At 36.2% G+C, this 12500-nt stretch overlaps 1 long non-coding RNA gene across 1 annotated transcript; it reads right to left on the bottom strand.

Annotated features, from left to right (window-relative positions):
* Positions 1–1399: 1399 nt before the first annotated feature.
* Positions 1400–9180, bottom strand: LOC135088674 (uncharacterized). The gene is made up of 6 exons (XR_010261073.1): positions 8744–9180; positions 4142–4494; positions 3720–3831; positions 3280–3457; positions 2029–2096; positions 1400–1881 (listed from the first exon to the last, which is right to left on the bottom strand). It is a non-coding gene; the product is annotated as an uncharacterized LOC135088674 (long non-coding RNA).
* Positions 9181–12500: the final 3320 nt, after the last annotated feature.

Here is a 12500-nt window from a genome sequence, read left to right as displayed (position 1 = left end):
ATATATCTGACTAATGCCTTCGTACTGTTCACTGCTTCTACTAACCACATTAGTAAAGTGGATCATAGGTTAGTCAATTAAATGACTAATTAGTTAGTCTTTCTTAGGCAGGTGATTAATCATTAGTACCTTTAATACTAGCAGCTAGCTACTGCTGTCTCAAGGTTAGGGAAAGAATAGGTAATAAATTCAATATATTCATATACAATTAAATGTTCCCTCCATTTCATTGCATTAAAAAAAATAAAAAAATAAAAAAATAAACACTATAATTTTTATCATCTATAGTATAATATGCTTTTCACTTGAACATTTAACAGAAAGCTCCCCTCAAAACTGTAATGATATATAAAACAGATGTAAAAAATAAACTCCATTAGTAACACTTCATCCTAGCATGAGAAAAAAAAAAAAAAGCAACACAAAAAACAACCTGTTTTGACAAGCCATTAAGTAAATAATACACATTTGTGAGTATTAATCACTAAAACTTGCAATGTGGAAAAGAAAGTAAGCATCTCTTAAGATATGAATATTAAACCTTCCTCCCATTCATAAACTAAAGGAAAAAATATGTAAGTAAAGTTAACATAAATTAAATGTAAGGAGTTACAGACCCTGTAAAGAATAATTAATTAGTCCACTGCTAATCATTATATCACAGTACTTTTAAGAAACTTAGGGAAACAACCAGTGCAAAAATTGACATTTAACCTTATTTGTACAAGCTTTTAACCCAGATCATATCCATATGTCACCATTAATCCTTTAAAGCCACACAAAAAACGAAAATGAGTATTTCTATGGGATATACTAACTAAACAAATCTACAGAAATGCTCAGAACAGTAATAAAGAAGCTTCACGTATCACTTGCAATAACATAGAGACAAAAAAAAAAAAAAAAAAGGTAAAAAATGCATAAAAAAATAATAAAATAAAAATATATGCATCATATGGTACATGAAGAATACTTCCCAATTTGGAGAGAGAGAGAGAGAGAGAGAGAGAGAGAGAGAGAGAGAGAGAGAGAGAGAGAGAGAGAGAGAGAGAGAGAGAGAGAGAGAGAGAGAGAGAGAGAGAGAGAGAGAGAGAGAGAGAGAGAGAGAGAGAGAGAGAGAGAGAGAGTGTGTGTGTCTACTCTCCATTCATTATATAATATATATATATATATATATATATATATATATATATATATATATATATATATATATATATATATATATATATATATATATATATATATATATAACATAAGATAACAATTCAGTAAGATTTCATGAATACTGGGTTGGGGGGAAGGGGAAGTACAAGTATTTCCTTTTCCTTTTAGAAAACTTATTAACATAATGTTATGTATTTATTTCACTGATTAATCTTTAACTAGTAATTGACTAGTGTGTGTGTGTGTGTGTGTGTGTGTGTGTGTGTGTGTGTGTGTGTGTGTGTGTGTGAGAGAGAGAGAGAGAGAGAGAGAGAGAGAGAGAGAGAGAGAGAGAGAGAGAGAGAGAGAGAGAGAGAGAGAGAGAGAGAGAGAGAGAGAGAGAGAGAGAGAGAGAGAGAGAGAGAGAGAGCATTATGTGTGGAGTTGAATATATTTGGAAGCAGATTTATGCATTTTTGTAGCTCAATTCTGTCTTTACTTCATTGAGTTTTACAAGTAGAGATCTTGTTTTTGAAGTGTTACCTTTGTCATACTTGATACCTAAGAGATGGGATGTTGTGAAACGGAGGAAATGTTCACAATTTTTGGGTATTCAATATTAAACACAAAGCCCTGCTACCAATGAGACTACAGCCATAGAAATACATGTTGGTTCAGCTACAGGTGCACCATCAAATACACACTAGACTGCCCTGTTCTTAGTTCTTCTTCTGGTACCTTAAGGAAGAAATAATAGTGTAAACATTAATAACATTTTGACATTAAAATAAAATTTATATGTAGATGTATATCTTAAGGTGATAATATATTCAGAAATTTCAATATATACACACCACTCTAAAATCAAAGGTACTGAAATTTAACCTTAGTAAAAATGGAGTCTTTCCTTTCTCCAAGCAGGTGAAGTAACCCCAATATAACTAAGCAAGCATCTGGTGCAAATAAATAAATATATAAATAAATATGATAATAAGTAAATCAAATAAACAAAAGAAAATTAACTGTGTGAGGAAAAAGTGAAGATATGGTCACATCCAATAGGACAGTCCACTAATTTGAGTACCAATCTTTTAAAAGTCTCCTGTAATTATTGCTTTATCACATAAGAATTAACAAAAATAAAGCTCCTCGATGGTTCTACTAATTATATGAATGACAAGCATTTTGATTGAATGCTCAGAACGACCAGTATACTAATGATTTTTGTCCTTTGTGTCACAGCAGCAAATCTTTTGTACGAGTATGCGGTTATGTTTTTTACTTGAGACACTATTTGGGTAATATCATAATGCAATAATGCTTTGTCTAGCAAGTCCTCATAAGAATATGATGAGTACTGATCAAAAAAAAAAAAAAAAGAAACAAACAAAGAAACCCCAGCCGAACCTACATGCCCCGACATAACGCACTGATGTTCCGAACTCCCGATTCTTCTCATCATATCCACCAAAACAGTGTGAGAAGTCCTGAACTTCATCACAACCATGGAAGAAACCTTTATCAGACTGTTTGCACTTGCACTAGTGCCGGCAAAGGTGACTCCAAGAATTCTATCTCCACACGAATTAGTGACCTGTCTTATTGGACTGCAAGGGAAGAGGATGCAGCTAACATTTCTAAAAAGATTGATAATATTTACATTTTAAATTTCAAATTGGACAGCCTATTGGGTTTATTTACACTAGAAATGATGTCTTTCCTTACGAGAGAGAGAGAGAGAGAGAGAGAGAGAGAGAGAGAGAGAGAGAGAGAGAGAGAGAGAGAGAGAGAGAGAGAGAGAGAGAGAGAGAGAGAGAGAGAGAGAGAGATGCTTTACACCTATTAAAATCTTTAACATCACTTATGCTGCAAACAATTATTTAGCCATAGCACTCAGCCAAAAATTTGATAGAAGAGCAAGAATTTAACAATTAAATTAGTACCTTTATAGAAATTGGTGCAAGCATTACAGTTAGATAGGTCATGCTTAATACAATGTTTGGTTTTTGCATGCAGCATAGTTTCATGAATACTAGGCTTATAAAAGTGAAAGATGCATTGCTAATGATGAAAAGATACATATATTAAACTGCTACCAGCTACTGAAATGAACAAATTGAACTAGACATTACTCACATTGACTTTCATCGTGGTCATAGAGTTCAAGTAAGGTTTCCATGTACAGAGGAACTGCTTTTCTTTTTTTGAGAATGGCAATTATTGAGAGCCTATATTTCTCCAGCCCTTTCAAAACTGCTACTCTTGGGTCTGGTTCATCCGTTTGTGGTTCTAATCTCAGGAACTCCTTGATTATCTGTAAAGATATAAGCATCAAATAATTATAAGTGAAGGTTACATAGATGGGCATCTGCAATAACTGTACTTAGTTATGAGTGCTTATCTCCTGTCACTGAGGCCTTTGAGCCTGAGAGGGAGAATGGAAGTACTGGTAGTTAAATATCAATTACCTATTATAAAATATAAATAGCTATATACATTATAGCCCTACAAATAAAGTTGACAATTAGTAACAATATGTAGCAAAATCCATAAAGTGTACATATATACACACTTACGCCATCAAAAGTCTGAATCCACGGGTACAAGTTCAGGATTTCTGCTACAAGAATGTTCCCATTGATTATTTTTTTGCGTCTCAGAAAGTGTCAACTGCATGAGGTGTTCAGCCTGAGGAAAATCATTAAAGTAAAATTAGTTTTCATAAGTTGACTGTCCTGCCAGCCTCCCTCTCTCCCTCATATATATATATATATATATATATATATATATATATATATATATATATATATATATATATATATATATATATATATATATATATATATATATATATATATATATACGAGCATCATTTTTCAGTGGGTATCCACCAGTACCATTGAAATTGCTTACATAAGAGCAGGTATTTTTAAACAACACCAGTAAAGTAGTCTCTGAAATATAAAAAAGATAAATCAAGCGTACAAATATCACATACCTTATCTAACTCGGGATCTTTCTTCATCCAATGTAGAGCAAGCCACTGTCTATGTCCCTCTAATGACTCATCATCTTCTGAATGGGGCCTTGGTGGAAGGTAAGCCTTTACTCCACACATCAGTGGGACACGTAGTCTCTTTTGGTGCTATGCAAGGGATCTTCTTTTTCCTTGACATCACCTCAGTCACTGAGGAATCCTGCCTCTTTCTTGAATTCTGAAACTTGTGCTGGATGCGCAATTTCCATTGCAGCTGCAATTCATGCTCCTCGAGATCAGTGTTTCTCAGGATGGTAGGAAATGATGTCAAAACAGCATTTGCCATATTCATATACTGTTCTGATGTTGGATAGCTGAAATATGATAATGATAATAATAATAACAATAATAATAATAATAATAATAATAATAATAATAATAATAATAATAATAATAATAATAATAACATTATTAATAATAATGTCACGATACCTTGATATGTAATAATGATGATAACAATAATAATGATAATATCAATCTAGCTAAATATATAGATGGCTTAACTCCTTTTATTATATTATCATTATTATTATTATTATTATTATTATTATTATTATTATTGTTGTTGTTCTTAACAATCACCTAATTGTGCTTTTGTCCCAGTGAAATTGGCAGATAGTGGGTACACTACCTGAATAGTACACTCAAAGATGGTTTCACACCTATCAATGCCGTATTAGTATCGTATAGGTTCAGTGATATCCATGTCGCTTTTGTGACGTCTACGCACACATATCCTTTCAGACGTTGAGTTGGCTGTGATTGTCATAATTCTTGATGAAGAGCAAGATGCTTGCTTAACAAAAAATAAAGAAAAGAAAAGTGGGTACATGAAACGTGGAAGAAAAAGAGAAACTGAAGGAGATTTTGTTACTCTGTACGAGGAATTAATTAATGATGAAACTAAAATTTTCCAGTACTTAAGAATGTCCAAAAACTGTTTGATGACATTGCTCAGTGATGTGTGGTGTGGTGTGGTATGGTGTGGTGTGTTATGATGTGGTGTGGTGTTATGTGGTGTGTTGTGGTAAGTATAATGTACAATGTGATTAATTACATCAATTAAAAAGAGTATTTATCACCATTTCAATTTCTTCTATTTTATTTCAAACACTTGTCCGACATCCGTGAAAATTTTTAAAATACCAGTGACGACAATATTCCATTTCACGGAACGGAGACGTAACAATCACTTCAGTCTAAACATGGTACTTCGCCGGACGTGTGTAAATGCTTCCGCTGAATTCCAAAATGATGAATTTTTTTTACTGACACTGAAGCACTGAACAGCACGGAACGAATATGGCACTGATGTGTGTGAAGCGGCCTTAACCCGTATCCCTCTGGAGGCATATTCCCGAAGTCTGGTAATGTTTTGGCCCATTTACTCTTGTAGCGGTTAGGTTAGGTTAGATTAAGTTACATATAGGTAATTTTGTGCTTTACCACCACCACCACCAACAACAACAACAACAACAACAACACCACCACCGTCGTCCGTTTAAAAGTTGGGCAGGAGATAAAGGAGACAAAGACAAGCAGAGGCGAGATAGGACTGGTACGCACGTGTACTCTTGGAGATAGAATAATATAATTTTTAACCTAAAGCACGACACAGTTTTAGCAAGATGTGGGTCAGATGAGATACAGTCCTCGGGTGACGTAGTAAAGCAGGATAAAGGTTGATATGGGGTTAGTAAGAGACACGTGGGCTTGGGACGTGGCTTTGCGTGTAGGAGAGAGAGAGAGAGAGAGAGAGAGAGAGAGAGAGAGAGAGAGAGAGAGAGAGAGAGAGAGAGAGAGAGAGAGATTTTATATGTAAGAGAGGTTCTGGTCAAGGGCAACGAAAAGGCTGAAAAAAGTCTCTAAAGAGTAGTCAAAAGATTATGGGAGACTGAAAAAAAAAGTATCTGAAAAGAAAATTAGTAAAATTATAATAAATAATAAATTATCTATTTGTACGTAGATAGAGCTATTCAATTAACCATAAAACGTACTAAGTATAATTAACAAGACAGTATCGTGCTCAAGGCAACACACATGACACATTTTACACAGACGTCACACAAATAACCCGTGAAAACAGAGATAAACATGCAATACATTTAACGCACAATACATAAATTGTATAAATAGTCAATGAGACTATTTTAGAGAGAATCCTACAGTTAGTTTTGGAGCTACAGCCTAGTGTCCATACAGGCTGGCGGACGACTCCTTCCAGACTTCAGGAATATGCATTCTGGCCCTTCACAAGAACTGACATCAGATCCCGGTATGAACACAGGCAGTGCATCCCATGTTCTTTTGTCCCTCTTCTCATTGCCTTTCCATTATATATATATATATATATATATATATATATATATATATATATATATATATATATATATATATATATATATATATATAACACTCAACATCCCTACATGCAACAAAACTTACCAAAACACACTCAAAATACACTCAAAACATCCAAAACACAACCAAAACACATCATAACACCCCAAAATACCCACTACACTCACCTAAACACAACCAAATATTGAATATTCACTCAAAACACCCCGAAACATCTAAAAACATCCAAATAACCCACCCCAACCACGCTAAATTTATCCAAAACACACTCAAAGCACCCCAATATACCTAAAACTCATCCAAACACACTCAAAAGATTTAAAACACCCAAAATACACTACAACACCCCAAAACTCATCAAACACACCCAAAACACATCAAAACATCCAAAACACACTTAAAGCACCACTCAACACCACAAACACGCCACAAACACACCCTTAAAGACCCAAAACTACTTGCACACAATCAAATACGCCTCAAAAGACCCGACACACACACCCAAACTCACTGAAACACTTAAAACAGAAAATAAACCCAAAACAAACTCACTACACCCCAATATACCCCCAAACACACCCATAACACACAAAAACATCCCACAATATACTCAAAACACCCCACAGGACTCAAACCACTTACAATATAACTAAAAACATCCTAAACCACATTTAAAACACCCAAAATTCACCCAAAACACAATGATAACAGCAAATATACACCCAAAACACACCTAAACACCACCAAAACACACTCAAAACACCCCACAACATTCCTACATACATCCTAAACACATAAAACACCCAAAACACACCAAATATTACAGAGAACTGCAGCGCAGCAAGGGAAACTAAACTAAATATTGTTTACCTGTTTTGCCTCCTCCTCCATTTCTTTTTATTTCTTCCTTCTCCTCTTTCATTTCTCTTATTTTTTTCCTTCTACTACAACTATCTACACGCCTGACTTTAGAAACAGCTGGAAACACTTGGAAAACACTGGGAATTACGGTAAATATTGAGGAGACACTGGAGCAGACCGAGTCCCGAATCCTTGATGACGTCACAGGCGAGGTGCCGGCGCCCCGCTGCCATACGTACGTAACGTATTTCATTTTGAAATTGACCCATAGAAAAAATGAAGCTAGGCTCGAATGCATTATATATTCTGACTTGACAATTACTTTAATTAATATTCACAATATCAAAACACCTCCAGTCTCAGTAGTTATAAAGAAATATTATGTGAAATATGGAAAAAGTGTTGGAAATTTTGACACCATTAAAAACACTGAAAAGTCCACCTATTCCACTTTACACTGGTAAAAAAACATTTAAAAAAATCTGAACTATTTTTTAAAAATAATGCACACTTAGTTACAAGCTACAATAAAAAAATAAAGAAGCTAAAAAATGACAAAATCACCACTTTCAACGGGACAATAAGCCTATTCAAATTCCACATACTTAACTCAACAGGAACGCAACATACTTTAAAAATCATAAACGATTTTTTGAAGCAATAAAATCTTCATTAAAGCCTCAAATAAAAAAGCCAAAAACCAGGCTGGGTAAATTTCACCGTACAAACTGCCCCTTACTTACATAAAAAAACAACACCAAATTCAGCACATTTACTTAACTGAAGCAAGAAAAACACTTCAAAAGCAACGAAATATTTTTAGAAACCATAAAATCTTACTATACAAGCCAAATAAATTAATTCAGAAAATTTTTAAAAAATATTGGAACCAACAAGCCGGAACAGGTGCCAGTCCATCATGGTGGCCCTCGGCGGCGACCTCAGTGGGGGAGCCGGCGGCCATGTTGCCTTATTTATTCCTATATAACACCAAAACCAGGCAATGACGGATATATCTGACCAGCGGATATGAAGGCTAGACATGTGGATCCATCTTGTGATATGTTAGGCTTACAATAAGTGAGAGACGAGGCAAATAATGGCTAATAACACAGCTGACGGCTTGTTTACATATTGGCGAACATTAAATATTTGAATAAATTTCCAACTCTTTCCAGACTCATACGTAAACAAAACCTAAATATAAATAATTAACCCCTAAAAAAACTAAATAACGAATAATGAATCCTAAATAAACGAATACAAGACACTACAGGGAGGATTAGGGTGTTGTGAAGGCAGTAAGGCTGACTGAGGAGAGACTGGCCCCGCTGGACTCACCTTACGTACTCGTGCCTCTCTGGTGATGCTTGACGGTGCTTGGTGCAGGAAGAAGGTGTCGGGAAGACGGAAACACTGGTTAATAGAGCGTGTAGGGCGAGATTGACCAGTGCTGACCAAAACACTGCAGCCAGCCAGCCGCTCGCCGTGGTAACTCCCCAGCGCCACCTGTCACTGATCCAACACCCACCCCCACACACACACACACACACACAAAAGTTGACATGCTATCAAATAATATGTCAAATAATATAAATATCCTCACTTCCTGACTCTCCTTTCCCCACTCCACCCCCGATAAGTGATTATGAACGCAATCTTCACTCAGTGCGGCACCGTGTCACCGCAGCAAACACGAACCAGGGCAGAATAGGCTCAACTGAAATGCTCCTACTCTCTCTCTCTCTCTCTCTCTCTCTCCTCACGACTGTTTTTCAAAGCTATAATGTACAATGGTATAATGTACAATGTGATTAATTACATAAATTAAAAAGAGTATTTATCACCATTTCAATTTCTTCTATTTTATTTCAAACACTCGTCCGACATCCGTGAAAATTTTTAAAATACCAGTGACGACGATATTCCATTTCACGGAACGGAGACGTAACAATCACTTCAGTCAAAACACGGTACTTCGCCAGACGTGTGTAAATGCTTCCGCCGAATTCCAAAATGACGAATTTTTTTTTTACTGACACTGAAGCACTGAACAGCACGGAATGAATATGGCACTGATGTGTGTGAAGCGACCTTAACCCATATCCCTCTGGAGGCATATTCCCGAAGTCTGGTAATGTTTTGGCCCATTTACTCTTGTAGCGGTTAGGTTAGGTTAGATTAAGTTACGTATAGGTAATTTTGTGCGAGAATCTCAATGAGACTATTTTAGAGAGAATCCTACAGTTAGTTTTGGAGCTACAGCCTAGTGTCCATACAGGCTGGCGGACAACTCCTTCCAGACTTTAGGAATATGCATTCTGGCCCTTCACAAGCTTCAAGAACCAAAGTGATTACAGATGACCATTGCAGCCTCCTGTAACATTGCATAATATGTCCCTACCCAAGCAAGAACATACCGGCATCATACAGTCCCACAACTGCATGTACTGATTCTACACACAAATTTCAGCCATAACTATCCAACATTAATCAGTACAGAAACAACATCAATGATTAACTTACTACTACTACTACTGTAACGCTCCTTTTTATTATTTCTGTGTTTCTTTGAGTCTCCCCAATAATTGTTTTCTTTTGTAGCTTGCGGTGAAGAGGAGGATAATAGCGGTAATTAAAGGTTTAGTGATTATATGAAAAAGTATATTTATAAGGCGTGTATTCGTGGGAGTGATTTAAAAGTCTTGAAACATTTGTTATAAATAGTCTTTACTTATTTCAACTGTGGTTTTCTTTAATCAGTGGTAATACGAATAATAGGATTACATCATGTTGCGTCAGCCTACCAGTAACTCATAAGGTGTCATTCCCTAGCTTATAAAATATGTTAGTAATTTAAAATTCAATTATTAACTTCAACTAATGTCCAGCCTATATGCTCACCTTGCTAGCCAATTATTCCTGCATTTTTATTTAAACTCACGGTTCAGTAAAATTATTTGTGAAAGAAGAGAGAGAGAGAACTAGCTAAGGTTCCAATAACTTCAGAGGCCTGTGGGTGTTGAGGGAGAGAGCACAGAATGGCGTCTCCCTTCCCTCTGGCAATAGGTGGGTCTCGTAGCTCTGAAATATTTGATTTTTCTTTTATTTAGAAGTGAATATTACTGTGTTCATGTTTATTATTCATGTCTCTAGTGAAGATATAGTGACTGTACGTGTTGACAGAATGGCATCTCCCTTCCCTCTGGCAACAGATAAAATAGCCGGTGTTGGTCCCACGTGGAGACAGGCCACAGAGTCTTGGGAAAGTGTTAGCCATGTAATGTTTCTTTAGTCAAATATAGTCTACTGTGAATGTGTTGTGAGCAATATTATTGCCGTAGAGAAGTGATGGATGAAGGCTGTGACGCTATTTAGGGATATAACGGTGCCCAGAATCAATGGTACTCTTGAGGAGTTATAAAAGTAATTATTTTCTTGTGTATTCGTAGTGTTAAGTAACGGAGTATAAGTGTATATGCCATACCAGAATTTCAAGTGCCAAGTGTTTTTTTTTTTTTTTTCTAGATTAACCACTCGATAGTGTCATAGTGGGTCAGTCAACCCAAAGAATCCCATCAGTATTATTCATTTAATTATTTTTTTGCTATTTTTTTTTATATTTTTCGTTCCTCCTAATAAAGCCACACTGTAGGTACTGTGTGATAATTTAACCTCTCCCTACCCTCTGGCCATGACGATGAAGGCGAGAACCATTACCAATCAAAAATGTTTTCTTTTTTTTCTATTGTGTGTGCGTGCTTCACCTCTTCTCTCTTCCTCTTCTTTTTATTTTTCTTCTTCACCGTGAAGATCTTTGCCTCGTCTCATTAGAGCTCTGATCGGACCGGTGAGGAGGAAGGAGGAGGGGGGAACCGGAGGAGGGGGGGGTGGCGTTACACTACGCTACTACTCCCCTCTACTGGCGGGATGCCACGTCAAAGGCGGTAGATTCAAATTGCGGAAATGGTCCCAAACTACGCTTGATGTACTATATTGTCATACATAATCATATTATTTCATAAAATATTACAAACATTTCAAACGGAGTGATTTTCATCGCAAAGTAAGTATGTAAACGTGTTTAACCAATAATTACAAGGAAGCAGCGATCGCATGAAATGACTAATACATTAGTCACAGTTGTTTTGATGAAGGATTTGACTAACTTTGGTTTTGTGTGGTGCACGGCCATATACTGCTTTCACTACCACCTCTGGCCAATTCATGTTCAAACGCATGGCTCAAGGTCTACATAACTCGCCTTTAGCATTTCAAAGATTGATGAATTCTGTTCTCTCAGGTTTCATCGGTAGAAGTGTGTTCTGCTTCCTTGATGACGTTATCATGGCATTAAAGACTCTACAAGAGCATTTTCACACAGTCTCTCGTTCTATCATGCTTTCAAGCTTCTGGTTTAAAAATCAAACTCAGCAAATGCTCGTTTCTCAAACAGCAAGTCAAATTCCTTGGCCATAAAGTCGACAGAGATGGTATACACACTTTAAATGACAAAGTAAATATTGTGAAAAATTTCCCTATTCCTACTAATATTGATCAGATCAGGTAATTCATCAGTCTTGCTAGATTTTATCTCCAGGTCATCAAAAATTTCAGTCTTATCGCTCAGTCTCTCACTCATTTGCTCAAGAAAAATGTTGCATTCATCTGGTCTAAAAAGAAACAAAACGCCCTTCATCTTCTCAAAACTGCCTTTTGTCAAGCACCAATCCTTGCTTTTCCTAATTTCGAGAAAGATTCCACCTTATACACTAATGCTTCAGGCTTTGGAATCGGTGCTGTTCTCATGCAAAAGGTATGACTTGATAAACATCACATATTAGCGTGTGCTAGCAAACTTCTCAGTAAGGCAGAGCAAAATGATGACATCACGAAGCGTGAAAGTCTCGCTGTTATCTGGACGTTACGTCATTTTCATGAACTCATATTAGGCTATAAAATTCATGTCCACACTGATCATTTATGCTGTCACAGAGATCTTCAAAGGCAACAACTTCACAAGCCAGTTTGCTCGCTGGCAATTCACGATTCAAGAATTCAATCCTACATTTTCATACATTTCCCGGTAAGGCAAACT

Source organism: Scylla paramamosain, chromosome 31 (genome assembly GCF_035594125.1).
Source record: "Scylla paramamosain isolate STU-SP2022 chromosome 31, ASM3559412v1, whole genome shotgun sequence".
NCBI lineage: Eukaryota > Metazoa > Arthropoda > Malacostraca > Decapoda > Portunidae > Scylla > Scylla paramamosain.
Note: the sequence above shows the minus strand (reverse complement) of the source record. Positions and strands in the feature narration are given on the sequence as shown.